The sequence below is a fragment of the Dipodomys merriami genome, unplaced genomic scaffold, assembly GCF_024711535.1.
Source record: "Dipodomys merriami isolate MVZ:Mamm:240054 unplaced genomic scaffold, mDipMer1.0.p SCAF_143, whole genome shotgun sequence".
Taxonomy (NCBI): Eukaryota; Metazoa; Chordata; class Mammalia; order Rodentia; family Heteromyidae; genus Dipodomys; species Dipodomys merriami.
Window position 1 is genome coordinate 2,728,431 of NW_027202749.1, and position 16,041 is coordinate 2,744,471.

General features: G+C 60.8%; 1 protein-coding gene across 1 annotated transcript in view; it reads right to left on the reverse strand.

The window, feature by feature from the left end:
• The window catches only part of Sorcs2 (sortilin related VPS10 domain containing receptor 2), a 226,106-nt gene that overhangs the window by 55,579 nt on the left and 154,486 nt on the right, over window positions 1-16,041 (reverse strand). The window lies entirely within an intron of this gene.

The following is a 16,041-nucleotide window of genomic DNA, read 5'->3' on the forward strand; positions in this document are numbered from 1 at the left end:
TCGGAGCTGACTGGGGTCCTCCAGGAAACCAAGTAGGGCAGGATGGAGGAAGAAGGGGATGAGGAGGAGGAGGCCGTATATGGCAGAGAGGGCACTGTCTCAGGTCAACAGTGACCCAGGAATTCAGAGGCAGGCCCAAGGGACTGACGGAGACGGGGGTGGGGGGGTTGGTTGTGTTGAACACAGGGCGATCGGGCAAGTAGCAGAAGGTTCTATTCCTTTTATTTTTGGCAGTACTGGGGTTCTGAATGCAGAGTGCAGACTTACTTGGCACTCTGCCACTTAAACCAGGCCCCAGCTCTGGAGAGTCGATTGGGATGGCTGGTGTCTTATGAAAGTGTGAGTCCTCCCCCTCCTGCCGCACCTTGCTTAGACACAGGGTCCTGGCGATGCAGTCAGGGAGCTCAGGATGAGCATCCGGGGTGTGGGGTGGCCCCAAGTTCAGTGATGATGCCCTCATAAGAAGAGTCAGAGATGCAGAGAGATGGGGACAAAGAAACTGCAGGGGGGGATTCCTCTGCCAGTCACCCAGGCCCGTGGCTGGGCGGGAACGTCAGACATCGGAGGAAGCGGCAGAGCTGGGCTGACAGCTGGGCCTCAAGGAGGAGAAGCGACGGCGCCCGCGCCCACCCGTGACCGGAACATCACCCCACGCGTGGGCCGGGGCTGTCCTCAGCCCCCCTGACCCCCTCCCCCACTGCATGACCCCCCTGACCGGAACATCACCCCCACGCGTGGGCCGGAGCTGTGCTCAGCCCCCAGCAGTGGGCTTGGCTCAGCAGCCACTGGGCAGGCGCGTGGCTTCGTGGGCGCCCTGCACAGTGGGAGGCGGTGTCACGTTCCCCAGCACCCTCCCACCCCGGGAGAGACAGGGTCCAGGAGCCGCTCCTGAGGGAGGCCGGCCCGGCGGGCTAGAAGCCCCGGTGGCTGGGTTGATGTCGCACGCCGTGGCTGTCCCTGCTGCGCCCCGTCGCACATCGCCGCGGTGACCGGCGGTGGCAGGGAGTCTGCAGGGAGATGTCAGGCACAAGGCTGCTTTGAAACCGGCCGGGGGCATCACGAAGCGCCCCCTCCCCACAGTGCTCCGCCTGGCCAACCCCACAGGGAGGCTGCAGGGGGAGGAGGGGGCTTTGAGGCATCAGCCACGCGTCAGGACACCCAGAGAGCCCCGAGAGGCCAAGGCCCGCTGCCCCTGCCATTCTGTCAGCTTCTGCTCATCGAGCCGCGCCGTGCGGATGCCGGCTCCCGCAGGGCTGCTCGGGCAGGACGGGCAGAGCGCGCCCCAGCCACCGCGCTGGGGCCACGGGCGGGGGGTAGTTGTGGAGCAGGGAGTCGTGGAGCCCCTCCCCCGGTTCCCTTGATGACCCTTCTCCTGGTACCTGACCCGGGTGAGCGTTCACTGAACGCGTGTCTAGGATGTGTCTAGGATGTCTGTGCACAACTCTGGAAGGGAATTCTTACGCTGTTGTCACCCCTGCTTGCTAGGTGGGGACGCTGAGGCACAGAGAGGGAGAGCAGGCTGCTAGGGTCACACAGGTGTCTGGGATGGAGCCGGCAGAAGGGAGCATCTGACTGTGAAGCTTTTAGGGACGCTGGGCAGGGCCTGTAGCCGGGTGGGCAGGTGGGGTGGGGAGACGCTCTGGCCCTCGGCACGGGCACTGCTTTGAGAAGGCCTCTGGGCCCTGCCGTGTCTCCAGAAGACAATCAAGCCCCAGAGCGCCAATCAATCTCCCCCCCACCTCCCGCCCCATCCCCCTCCAGGAGAGCCTGCGTGAGCTGCCTGGGAGCAGGGGTCCGCCTCGGGAACACAGAGCCCCTCCCCAGGGACCAGGGCTGTGTCCCGGGATGGCCTGCCTGGCGTGAGGTGCGCAGGGAGGGCACCGGAGGGCTGCGGGGGGGGGGAGCGCAGTGCCCCCCCAGGGAGGGCTGCAAGCAGGCACGCTCTCGACGTGCTCCCTGGACCAGGGCCGAGGGAGGACACCCCAAGGCCGGTGTGAAGGAACTGTCCTCAGGGGAATGAATGCTGGGGAGCGGGATGGAAGGTGGCTGGGTGGCTTTGTCAGAAGGAAGTGTGTGTGTGTGTGTGTGCGCGTGCGCGCGCGCGCGCGTGCTGGTCCTGGGGCTTGAACTCAGGGCCTGGGCACTGTCTGTGAGCTTTATTGTTCAAGGCTTGTATTCAAGGCTCTACTTCCAGCTTTTTGGTGGTTAACTACAAGAGTCTCATGGACTTTCCTTCCTGGGCTGGCTTCGAACTGTGATCCTCACAGTCGCTAGGATGACGGACGTGAGCCACTGGTGCCCGGCCGGAATCCACTGTTTAGTTTAAATAACTTTTTCATCTCAGAGCGGTTTCAGATACACGGAGAAGATGCAAAAAGGGGTGGGGGGAGGTCCCCTACACTTTGCATGCACTTTTCCCTACTGCTGGCCTCTGCCTGGCTGTGGCACAGTCCCAGGCCGGGCAGCGGCGGGGGCACACCGGGAAGGGCGGCGTGGGGCAGCGCGGGACATGGCGGGGCCGGCCCCGTGCGGGCGCACTGCAGACCTGCTCTCCTCCCCCACACAGCGTCTGCGGAGGGCGGCCCCCCACCCCCCCCCCCGCTGGGTTCTCCAGTGGGGTCTCTGCCCAGCTCCCGGAGCTGCACAAATTCTCTGGAATGCCTCCACCCGGAGGTCTCTCTCTCCTCCTATTATTTACTTGTTTAATCACTTATTTATATCACGAGGCGCTCATGAATATTTATTTAATACTCGAAGCTGAAACTCAACGCCCGGCTGACGGAGCAGCCAGGCCCGGCTCTCCTTTGCTCTTTTGGCCCCGGCACACCCCAGTGCCGTTTCCTCGCTGCACGCGAGCCCCGGAGAGCCAGGGGAGATGAAAACCAGATGTCCTGCTCCTGGCTTCGCCAGGGTCTGCCCCACCCCGGGCCTGCCCGCCGGGGCCACAGCAGGGCATGGTGGCTTACAACCACCAGCACAGCCACTCGGGAGGCACAGACGGGGAGGATGGAGGCTCAAGGCCAGCAGGAAGGAGAGAAGTTGCTGCGACCTCATCTCAGTAAGTTGTGTGCCTTGAATTCAACTCCAGCGTTTCCCTACAACCCAATGGTTTCAGCCTCCGGTTGGGCTGTGCACTTTGGGCAAACCAACGCCTTTCTCGTGCCTCTGACGGGTAGTAAAAGCCCATGAGGGTGCCGCTGGACACTGGGCAAAAGCCACAGGGTCATGGAGAGGCGATGCATTTGCTCTCCCCCTTTCAGAGAAGACCCTGATTCGCATTCAAGTCACCTGCAGGGGCAAAAGCCAGAAAAGCCTCATTCGCTCGTTAGGGCTCAGTGCAAGGCTGCCCAGCCACCTTGGCCGAGGCGTGGGTCAGGGGTGCGTGGGGCTGCCCGAAGAACTGGACCCAGATGGAAATCTGGCTGGCGGACCAGAGGAACGCACAGCGCAGGGTCCCCGCCCAGCCTCGCCCAGCCCCGGTGCCCACCAGGCGCACTGGGCCTACACTGCTCCTGGGAGAAGCCACAGCAGGGCTGGGCTCTCCATCCTGGCTCCAGCAACTCCAATTCCAGTCTTAAGTTCTCAAAGATGGCAGCGTCGATGTGTGGTAGAACCCACAGGGCTTCCTCTTCGTTTTCTGAGCACAAAATTTCAGGCTACTTCAGCAAAACCAGAGGACAGTCCTGCTGTGCCGGGGGGGCCCAGCAAGCGTCCGGCCCGTCCCTCTGCCAGGAGAGCCTTCTCACCACCTGCTTACCAAACTCATTCCTGCCTGCGGAGGCTCCAGGGCCACCTCCCCAGGAAGCCCTCGGTGGCCAAGCCTGCCTGCCCCAACCTGCATCTCACTCCTGGGCGTGCTCCGCCCAGCGGCCCGAGGATGAGCCCATCTCTGCCTGCCCAGCCCCAAGGGGCGGCCCAGGGCTCTGCTGGAAGTGACCCCAAACAGCGACCCAGAGATCTGGGTTGGGGACCATTTTGGGCCTCGGCGTTGGCAGCATGAGCCAGGAAAGAGGGGGAGAGAAAAGGGGCAGCAAGGAAGGGATTATTGGAGCAAAGAAAACAAATCAATTAGCGTTGTGCCAGGCGGAGGCGGGCAGATTGCGCTTCCAAATTGGGAACCAGATTCTATTTTAAATGCTGTATTTTTGCCGCTTACTATTCTGGGGGAGACGCACATGGTACCTGTGCGGGGTTTGGGGGGCCACCCGCTCTCCCGCGCGATTCCTTTCACCGACGGCTAGTCCATGTGAAGCAACAAGCTCTGGGCCCAGCGCGGCCCGGGACCAGGGAAGCCCTTGCTTTATTGATCACCTATAGAAAACCGGCCAGGCAGCCGCGATTCTCCCTATTTCTCAGAGGGGAAACTGAGGCCGGAGTGGCTGAGCGTCAGGCGGGAGGCTGGGCTGCCGGCCTGGCTCCAACCCAGGTCATCCCTTGTCTCCTCACCCCCTTGCCTGAACCTCTCCTGCGTCCTGATACAACTGACTCAGAAGATTCTAGAAAGGGCCTCTCTACCTCCAGTGACAAGAAGTGGCTCCCAGAAGCCTGCAGGGGGTCTGTCAGAACTTCAGGGATGGATATCTGCCTCCAGGAGAGGGGGGGGGCTTCCCAGTGCCCCCTTTTATCCTGGTCTCCGTGCTTTTTTTTATCCTGGTCTGTCTCCGTGCTTTTTTTACCCAGCGGCTACTATGCCAGCCGCGGCCCCCGGGGGGCCTAGGGGAGAAATGCTTTGCAGTCTGTGACTGCCGGGGCTGGCCTGCAGGGGGCAGGGCTGCGGCGGGTGGAGGGAGCCCGCAGTGCAGGGCCAGGCCCATGGCGGGTGGGCCGAGGTGGGGGGGGCGCTTCAGCCAGGCTCCTGCGCCCTCTGCCTGGCCAGGGCTGCTCCCCTCCCCACCTTTGCTCTTCAAGGCCAGCCATCCTCTCTCCACTGCCTCTCTTAACAAATGCAAACAAACCGCCCCCAGAAAGGTCCCGTCCCTGCCAGCGTGGGCTGCCTGCCACACATCTCCCCATCCGCTCCACTCTGCACCGGGGCGGGGGGGGGGGCGCCTTCCACAGGGCCCCAGGGTGCTGTCTCCGGGGCCCCTCTTCCTCTGGTTCCTAGCGAGATGGAGAGGCCCAGCTGGGGACCTGGGAAACCTGGCTGCATTGCCTAGAGAGGCAGACAGAGGAAGCGACGTGCCAGCACCCACCCCCGCGGCTCAAAATAGAACCGGCCCAGTCTCGTACGGGCCTGCATGAGTCACGGCGAACAGAGGCTTCTCGCATCCACCGCACCAGAGGGGCCCCGGGAGCCGCAGGAGGGCACTGGCCCGCCCCCGACAGCAGTCACGGGGGCTGGTCCCCCCGGGACGTGGCCTCGGGCACACAGGAGGCTGGAGCTGGACCGGGGTCGCAGGTCACGGAGGGGAGACCACCGGTCACCGCAGCTCGGGCAGAGGTGGTGGTAGGAAGTCTCAGGAGGGGACCGGAGGGGACAGGAGGGCCCCGTCGTCTCAGAGCCGGGGCAGGGTGACACTGAGTGCTGGGAGCTGCTGGATGGGTGGCGGGCCAGTGGCGGTGTCCGGGCCCCCAGGGTGGGGCGGGTGCCAGGGCTTTGTCTGGGGGGTTGGGCTCACAGACAGCTGGGTGGGAGGCAGGCCCGTGGAGACTCATCCACAGAGGACAGTATGGCCAGGGGAGCCGACACCCCTAGGCCTCTCTGGCCTGCGTCAGCCCGAGGGTCGGCGCTGGTTGGGTTATGACGGCCACCCCAGCCAGAGGCCTCTCAGGCTCCTCATTAAAGATGCTTTAAAACATCTCACTGTGTGTGAAATGAGGACTATTTTAACTCTATTTTAAACAGAATACTACTTTTCAACGTCACACACACACACACACACACACACACACACACACACACACACACACACCAGCATGAGCCAAGCTAACTGACACAGCTGCCATTTATCTACTTGTCTTTTTTCCTGGGGCTTGAACTCGGGGCCTGGGCACTGAGGCTGAATTTATTTTGCTCAAGGTTATGGTGCTCCACCATTACGCCACAGCTCCATTCCAGCTTCTTTTGTAATTAGTTGGAGATAAGAGTCTCACAAACTTTCCTGCTTGGATAGGCTTCGAACTTCCATCTCAGTCTCCTGAGTGGCTAGGATTACAGGCGTGAGCCACCCCTGCCCAACCACATGTCATTTTGGTGGGAAGACATCTGAGATTTCAGACAGCCGCTGTCTACTCGGCTGCCGCCGGCCCGGGCCCCACCCCGGCTGCGTCCCTGGCATCCTCCCAGAACCGCACGGGGTACACAGCAGCACAGAGCAGGAGGCCCTGTGCCCAGGACCTTTGCTCCAACCCATGGCCTTGACCATGACCTTCACACCTGTCCACAGCCTTCCCTCAAGCCCTCCCAGCTGGGCCCCCAATGAAACTCCTTCCTGAGCTCTCCCCTGGTTTCTGACCAAGAAGGTCTGACCATGGATGGTTCTAGAACTAGGCGACCAAACACAGCGAGCTGGGACGGGACCTCCATTCCCTTCTCCTACGCTTCACATGACCCCCATCTGAGGGACAGGTGTTGGGGTGCAGTTGGTTAGGGATAGAAGGTGCCAGGGACACAGGGTCACACAGCAGGGGAAACAAAGGAGCCTGGACTCTTGGAGTGAGGGGCAGGGACCCCTCCATGCGGGGGGACGGTTTGCTACTTCTTCCTACTTTCTCTCCTGGCTCTCCTTTCACCTCCAAATATACTTACTCTGCTTACGGCCCTCATTTTCCTGTCCTTTCATCCTCCGGAGGGCAGAGAGAGCGACCCGAGCGGCCCTAGACCCTATCGGCCTTGCTTTCCGCTGACTTTGCCCGGACCCCAGAGCAGCCTGCTCCCCCTCCACCAGTGCTCCCCTCCCCTGCTGCCCTCCCCTTTCCTTCCATCTGAGAGTTCAAGCTCCAGACCCAGTTTTGGTTCACAGTGCGGGGATGAAGGTTCTGCTCAGCGACGGGAGCCTGCTGCATACGCAGAGCCTCGAGCACAACCTAGCACTGCGGTAGCTGAGCCCGCAGCCCAGTCCTGACCCCTCCCGGGAGGGGGGTGCAGGCGCGTGCTGAACCCCAGCACACAGAGCCCTCCACCTCCTCCTACAGCAACTAGGGCGGGAGGTGCTCTTGTCTCTCTGGACGGGAAATAACCCCCCCCAGGTCCCCACAGCCATGCACCCCGGAGTCCAGGCAAGGGTAATCACCACCACAGTCCTGCGTCTGCTTGGAGATGTGGGCTGCCAAACATCCAACATAATTTCCCAACCCCTCTCCTCAGGTGCAGCTATGGAATTGATTGCCAGGAGATGGCTGGTTCTGTTTTAATCACTGGCCTGACAGTTGCTGAGATGTCAGGAAACAGCCCCCAGAACATCCACAGATTGAACGGGGAGATGAGCTTTTCCCCCGGCCTGAGGCTGACTCCAAAACCCAGCACTCGACAACAGAATATAACTCATCACCGGTATTTTATAGCCCCGATCTGGGGCCAATCTCGTCCGAGGCCCGGGGAGCCGAGAGGCCGGCCTGGCCTCCCTCCTCCACAGAATTATTGACGCTCTTTGTTGTCGGAAGAGATTTCCGCCGAGGCTCTGGGGTGAATATGGTTTAATTGTGTTTTGTTTGACTGTCTGAAGACATTTTGTAGACAATGCTAAGCAGCCTGTTTGCTCGGGTGGAGTGTGGGGGCTGGCTAATTCTCTGGGGTGACTGTGTTTTGGAAGATTGTCTTTTATCAGGGTAGTTGCATTACCGACGTACGATTAGATCAGGGAACAATTTGTTCATTTGTCTGCTTCTAATTGAACAGTAGGAGGCGGGAGGGCCCAGCGCGGCGCCTTTGTGTGACGCCTTTTTAGCAGCGCCTTGGGAGTCCGCTGGGTAAAGGTGACAGCCGGGGGTCCCGTAACACTTTCACATCAGACGTTTGTGAGCAGAGACGAGGCGTGACTGCGCGGCTGGTCCAGGCGGCTAACACGCTGGCCGAGGTCAACGCCCCGGGCTGGCGGAGAGATCGGGGCTGTGCATGCTCTGGTTGGAGAACGCCGGAGGCGCAGCGTGGAGCGGGGGGGGGGGGGGGGGGGGGCCGGACCTTCCCCCTGCCCGAGAAGCCCAGTCGCCATGCGTGGCTCATGGAGTGGGTCACCCCGGCCATGTGGGTCCCCAGGGACGGCCATCGGGGGCCCACACACCACAGCGGCGGCCAGTCATCACCCTGACCTCAGTAAAACTGAGCAGGTATTATGCACAGCCACTGCACAGATGCCTTCTGCACCGTTCCAGCAACTCTGTCCAGGAAGTGGCCATCCTGTGATGCGGACCTAGGAGGCTGGAGGCTCCCTGGGGGGCTGTGTGTTCATTGAAGCCATGAAACTGGGAAGGGTCCTGAGGGAGAGCGGGGAAGACTGGGGGACTGGGAAGCGCCCTCATCCACACACACACAAACACACACACACACACACACATACACACACACACACACACACACACACACACACACACACACACACACACACACATCCCAGAGAGAAAGCAGGAGCCAGAAGATACGGCAGAGTTGTTGGTGAGGGCAGGAGAAAGGAACACCGAGGAAGCCCAGTTCCAGAAGATGAAGCTGAGTCCTGACGACACTGGAACTTCCCCAGCGTCCGCCAGGGAGCGCTGGCCAGTCCCTGAGCTCTGGTCTTGAGCTTGAGAACTGAAAGTGCCGATCACCACGCTCTTCCTTTCTCCCATGGGGTCCACTCCTGCACATCCTTCAGTGGCCAATGCAAATGTCACCCCTGTGGCAGAAGACTCCCTGCTCCATCCTGCGGCCAATCAGATGAGCAGGTAGACAACACAGTCAGTGGCAGGTGATCGGTAGCTTGGTAGTGAGTGTTTGGATGGATGGATGATGAATAGATGCATGGATAGGTTAACGAATGGATGACAGATGAACGGATGGATAGATGGATGGATGATGAATGGATGCATGGATGCAAAATGTATCACCCAGATATCCAGAGGTTTGCCACAACTAATCGTTCCTAGCTCCAGTGGAGGCACACGTGGCCCCTGTCAGGGCCCTCGCTCCTTGCCTTGGCTGTGAGGGGGGAGGGGAAGGGATGGCCACTGCCCTGCCTGTGGGGCTCGGTGGGTACTGTGAGGCTGGGGACAGCCACAGGCGTGGCTCAGGGACTCGTGGGCGGGCCGCAGAGGCAGCCCTGAGGAACACGGAGCCACACGCACCGCCCCAGAGCTCTCCTGCCAGAAATCGCCTCCAAAATGTACATTGAGGAGACATAATTTCCACATGGCTGGCTTTAAAACCAAGTAATGAAGTGGTTTTACAGTCCATTTTGAAAACAAGCTCTTTAAGTGATGAGTATAAAGCATAACTCTCTAATAGCCAAGTTCTTCAGTTTTGTGATTTCTGGTGCCTCTAGCCCCTCCCACACTGCCCTGGCCCCTCCCACATTGTCCTGGCCCCTCCCACACAGCCCTGGCCCCTTCCTTACAAACCCCCTTCCCTGGCAAGAGTCCTTTCAAAATCAGATCTCAACTGGTGTCTGGACTTTTCTTTTTCTCGGACAGGAAGCCAGCAGCCCCCAGGCCTAGTAGAACCTCTTTCGCTGTTGCGTGGTACAGTCCGCCATGGCTCCCTGGGCTTTTCTGCTTGTCATGCTCCAGATTCAGAGATTCAAGCGCTAACTCGTCTCAGCCCAGGCTGCCGGGAGCCTCCTGTCCGACGTGGTCCCTCTGGGACCTCAGCCGAGGGCCATCTTGGTGGTGACCGCACAGACCAGGGCCTCTCCCAGGCTCCGGTCCCACCAGGGGGATGGAGCGGGCGTGTAGCAGACGCTCTGCAAACATTAGCAGAGACCTCAACAACCGATGGGGAGACATCTGTCCCCAAGCAGCCATGAGGCGCAGAAGCAAGCTGTCTCAACTGCCTTCCGGAACACGCCGGTTCTTCCCAGAGCCTCCTTTTAAAATTACATTAAAGGAAATTAACAAGCTTATCTGAGGGGGGTGGAAATGGGTTTTAGTACGAAAGGAGACCAAATTCGGAAGAACAGTCTCTTACAGCCCAATTTCACTCATAATAGGGTGTCTTTTCGAGCCTGCTAATTAAACAGCATTTTCCCTGAGTCAAAGAACTGAGATTTGGCTCTGAAGGGAACTTTGCAGACAGAATCTGACATGCAGGTCTAGCGGATCCCTATAAAAAGCAACGTGAGTCAAAAGAACGCCGTCTACGCTCCAACAGCAAGGGAGCGCTTTGAAGAGAGGAGCCGTCCCCGTATGAAGGCCACGCGGCCTCCCGCGCCCTGTGAGAGGCCTCGGCGTGTTCTCGCGGTGCTGAGCGGCCTCTCCTGCAGATGTCGGGTTAGGCCGGCCATCTGACCGTGAATGCCCTGATTTCGGCCCCAACCTATGCGGCACCATCTCCTATCTCCTGATGGCAGCAGACACTGGACCAGAAAGCTGCACCTCTTCCAGGAAGAGGGCCGTTTCCACACGGGTGGAACCCCGTGTTTGCAGGGGTGCAGCCCCAAGCCATCCTGCCGCTTCTGCCTCTGGGGTGCAGCTGGACACGATGGGGGCGGCTGGGTTTCTGCTTTCCCCAGCCCAGAGGAAGGCAGAGCCCAGCAGGACAGAGACAGCACAGCACCAGTCCATTGGAACGGCCTCACATGGTGCTCGGTTCCTGGTTAGCCTTCTGTGGACGTTTTGGGGTACCTCGGCAGCGGGGACCCCTGCCCCTCTCCGTAGGACAGGAAGACACGGAATCCCAGAGCTGCCAGGCTCCATGCTATGGGCTTTCCTGCCCCATCTCAGAAGGCAGAATGCACATTTGCTCCTTGCTCTGTTTCCTGATTCCCTGCAGTGACTGGGGGGCTTCAGCAGGCCAGGGAGGGGGATGGATGGCCAACTCCCGTAGCTTGGGGTGAAAGCCAGATTCTAGAAAGACTGAGGCACACAAAAGATGTGTCCCAGCCCAATGACAAGCAGCGATGGTATTGTGGGAGTGAGCATGCGCCAGGCATCAGGCTGTAGGGCACCAACAGGGACGGCCAGCACGCTGCCTGCAGGGCTGGCGTCGAAGAGAAACTCACCCCTCAGACCAAAGGCCTGCTCACATCCACACCCTCCAACGTGGCACTGCCCGAGGGCCTCCCCTGGCTTCACCACAGGCTGCCCACGTGGGCTGTCCACACCCACTCGCCGAGGGCCTCGGGGCTGCCTCGACCCCAGGCGAGTCCAAAGCCACGTGCAGCAGCGGGGACCACGCAGCCGCTCGGGCCTCTTCCCTGGGCACAAGTAATCATTCCATGAGCAGATCCTAAAGAATGGGAGGGAGGCCCGGTAGGTGGCTCACGTCTGGAATCTCCAGCTACTGGAGAGGCAGAGATTTGGAAGGCTGAGCTTTAGGCTCAGGCAGACTTGTTTGCAAGACTCCCCGTCCCCCACCAAGTAATAAAATGTTGGGTGTTGTCGGGTTACGGATAAAGCTAAATAGACTGGAGGTATGGCTCAAGTGGTAGGGCACCTGCCTAGCAAGTGTGAGGACCAATTAAAACCCAAGAACTACCAAAAAGAAAAGAAGGAAGGGAGGGAGGAAGGGAGAGGGAAATTGAGGGAGGGAGGGAGGGAGTGGGGAAAGGAGGGAAGGAAGGAGGAAGGAAGGAAAATAAGGGTGGAGAAAGACACCCACACATGCACGTACACACATGCACGCACATGCGTGTGTATACACACACACACACACACACACACACACACACACAGGGGAGAGTCTAGGGCACACGTCCAGTAGCCCGTCCCCAGCAGATCTGCTTCCTGGGTTTCAGTCCTACTGAACTCTAATATCCCAGAAACCCCCCAAACGGAGCAGGGTGGAGTGAGGAGGGAAGGCCGGCCTGCGGCTCTGAGTGTGGCTGGGAGCCTCCTTCTGCATCCCTGGTCGGCTCAGCTCCGGGAGGAGGGGCCCCACTCTCCCTGAGCATGCACCGTCCCCCCCCCCCCGCCGTGCGTGGTTCTGAGGGTGGGGGCCTCGGGCGCACAGCGGGGACACACCCCCTAGGGACAAGGGCGGAGGCACAGCTGCTGTCTGTTGGACTCTTCCCTGCCCACCCCTCTCTGTGCCCCCCCTCTTTTGGAAGCAGAATTAGGGAGCTTCCATTTGGAGTCACTGGATTCTGGCCCAGGGCAGCCTGGAGACAATGGATGGATGGAGTAGCTTGAAGGACTCAGAGCGGAGTGTCAGGATGGCTGCGGTTGGGGGTGGGGGAGTGGGCGTTGGGCTGCGCGGGCTTGGCTCTGCGCAACGAGCACGCTTGGGCTTACGAGGCCCCAGGTGCTTCTCGGCAGAGGCTCTCTCCAGAGGGGCAGAGGGAAGGCTGGAGCTGGAGACGCACACCGTAACCGCAACATTATTCATTTAATACTGGGTGATTCTGGAAAGTAAGTTACAGCGGCTCGGCGGCGGAGCTCCCGTGCTAACCGGTAACTGGCTCCCCTGCCGCCAGCACCCGCCAGCGTCTGCCCAGGGCCCCGCCCACCCTTGGCCAGGCTGCGCCTGCCTTTGGAGCCTACTTTAGGGACCACCTAGGCTTGGCTGGGTGCTAGCCTGCAGGGGGAGAAAGGGAGGACTGGGTGGCAGCGGAGACCAGAACATCCGGGTCCCTTGCAGCCCTGCCCTTTGCCTCCAGGCACCTGGGGCAGATGGCCCGGTCCAGGGTGGCGGCCATGTCCCCAGTCCCCGGGCAGCCTGCCCTTCTGCGAGGGACAGGGCTGCTCCCTGCACGAGGAGCTGGTGCGTGAAGGCTGGCGCCCTGCGGGCGGGCAAGAGCCGCCATGGCGGGGCTCACCGGGACCTGGAGGGTGTCGGCAGCCTCTCCCCGCGTCATCAAAGGAGGGGACTTCCTAGGATCCCCCCGGCGGCTGACCCGCAGTCTGCCTGTCCTGTGCTCTGTGTTGTGCACGACCCCGCACCATCGGGTGGGAGGCCACCCGGGGACCCAGGGCTGTCTGTGCTGCGGTCACCCGCGCCCCCGCACCGGCCACCACCTCGCTTCCGCCCCCCCTGTGCTATCTATGCACAGGGGTTGGGACAGGCCTTGCCGGCGGGGGTGGGGGAGGGCACCCCAGAGTCCAGGCTGACTTAGGCCCCTGCTCTGCACCCAGATCTCCAGCGCCTCTGCAGACCCCCTGCAGGCTTTGCAGGGACCTCTCCCCGCAAGGACAGGCTGCCCAGGACTAGCCACGCAGCCACACCAGGCCACAGGGGCCTCGGGACCCAGCCATCCAGGTAGGATCCCAGGACTGGGTGGACGGTGGTGGACTGGGCAGTCTCCACCAACCATTCCTGCTGGAGAGAGACCGCCAGGCTCAGCACCCGCGGACCGGCTCACCCACGGGGTGAACAGCACGGCTGCTCTGAGCAACGTGGTATGGCCTCACTCTCCACTATTTAAGATAATAAAGAAGCCAGGCACCCACCAGTAGTGTACGCCTGCAATCCTAGCTACTTAGGAAGTCATGAGGATTGAGGTTCAAAGCCTGCCCAATCAAGAAAGCCCATGAGACTCTTATCTCCAACTAACCAAAGAATCTGGACGTGGAGCTGGGCCTCGGGTGGAAGAGTGCCAGCCTTGTGCAACACGGCTCTGAGCCAGCGTCCAGGGCCTGAATTCAAGGCCCAGGGTCAACCATAACAAAACAACAATAACAACATTAACATCAATAATAATAGAGGCATTTGGGACTGCTGCTGTGGTTCAAGTGGTAGAGCACCAGCCTTGAGCACAGAGAGGCTCAGGGACAGTGTCCAGGTCCTGAGTTCAAGCCCCAGTATAGACACAGGAAAAAATAGAAAGAAGAACTAGATGAGTGAGTGAAGGTTTGGTGTGAGCAGCTGATGAACCCCAGAAACAGAGGAGTGCGGTGGCTGGGCACAGCACACTGGGCCCTGGTGAGGGAGGGCTCCAGGAAGGTTCTGGAAGTTTCTCCACCCAGGGACGTCAAGGCCAGCCTGAAGCCTCCGGCAGGGCAGCCCTGGCTTTCCGGGCAGTGTTGTCGGTGGGAGGGGCATTTTCCTCTTCATCTGCCACCTGCTGGGAAGCTGTGTGGTGGGGGCTGGACTGGCCCTGCACAATGCTCTCAGGAGAGCACACACGCAGCGTAATCCCGGATAAACACAGCCAGGGCAGGGCCAACGCAGCAGGCGCTGCGGGAAGCCGGACCATCAAGCAGCCACCGCCGCCGCTGAACGCAGCCCAGAGGGGCAGAGGTCTCCGGGGCCTCTGCCGCTGTGGCAGCTTCCCGAAGCTCCTCGGCCCCGAGGGCTCTGTGGGAGGGAGGGGGGAAGATCAGAATTCTCTTCAGAGCCCCCCTCCATCTCTAATCTCCCAGAGCCAGGAGCGTGGGAGAGGCCGGGCTGAGCAGAGACCCTGCGGCTGCACTCAATGGGGCTGGCTAAGCTGGGTCTCCTGCCTACCCCCCACACTGGATGTCTGAGGGAGAGGGGCAGGGAGGGAGGGGAGGGAGAGCTGGGAAAAGCTGGTGTCTTCTCTTCCAGGACACAGCGGGAAGGATTTGCATTGCGTTGGGCTAGGAGGAGGAGCAGCCCCACCGCGGTGCCCCATCAGCCTCTGCTGGTAAGAGCTGCTGGACGCTGGGCGGGGTGGCCCACACCTGGAACCCCATCTACTCAACAGACTGAGAGCTGAAGAGTGTGGTTTGAAGCCAGCCCAGGCGGGAAAGTCTGTGAGATTCTAATCTCCAGTTCACCAGCAAAATTCTCAAAGTAGTGCCGTGATTCAAATGGTAGAGCACCAGCCAAAAGCTAAGGGACAGTGCCCAGGTCCTGAGTTCAAGCCCCATGATAAACCAAAAAAAGAAGAAAAGAGTTGTGGGGAAATCATCCCGGCCTCTGGGGAGACAGGAGCGGCGGGGCTCGGGTCAGCCAGCCTCGGTCCGTGGGGGTCAGCTCCAGGCTGTGGTGCCTGAGATATCCCTGCACCGCGGGCTCAGAGGCCTGAAGGGAGGGGTCTGGGACTGCAGCCGGGTGCTGAGCACGGCGCATTCCGGATCCCACGTCCCCAACCTCCGCAGAGCAGGGGGCAGAGCGTAACATTCTGCCACGTACCCAATTCAAAGCAGACACGCCGGAAGGTCGGATCCATGGGGGAGAGGGCGCGTTCTCAGTGTGACGTGTTCTCTTAATAACCCAGCCCCACACTGGCCTTCTTGCTTGCTTTCTGCTGTGCCTTTCCAGAGGGGTTCTTGGCCATGAACGCCCGCGAAGGGCCTGGCCACTCGGATTTCCTCTGCGAGGCTTCCTGTCCCCCCTTCCTCCTCCCGTGGGTGTCCCCTCAGATGGAAGGCCCCTACCAACTCGCTGAGTCTTCAGTTTAGTGGTCTAGACAGCAGAGTGATCCAGACACCAGCCTTCAACCGGGGGGGGGGGGGGAATCTGGTATCTGTTATTCTGCTGTGTGACCTTCCGCAGGTCACTTAACCTCTGTTTCCTCCTCTGTACCATGGGCCCAACGGCCCAACACGGGCTCCTACAGCTTCTGCCGTCTTTTGGGCAGTGCCCGGGATGGCGTTGTGAACAAAGCTTTCTCAGCAACTATCATCAACATCGCCACCGCTGTTATCACCAGTGCCAACACCACCAGTCACCATCTGCCCCGCGCCCTCCTCTGCCCCGGCCCGTCTCCTCCACCCCTGCCTCCTAGCCGGCTGGCTGCCCAGACAGGAACACACAGGCTGGCCCTGCCATTAACGCCTAGCCCCACGGGGCACGAGGGACCCCTGACCCCCCCGCCCCTCCCCAGCCCCCAGTCCCCACCCAGCCCACGCCCACCGTCCTCTGAGCTGTGCACAACCCGAGAGCGTGCGGAGACCGCCGCGGAGGAGCAGTGGGCGAGTGGACGGTGAAGGAGTGAGCGAGTTAGTGAGGGAGTGAGGGAGTGAATGAATGATGGACGGGGGCAGTGACGAGTGGGAGCCGCGTCTGGC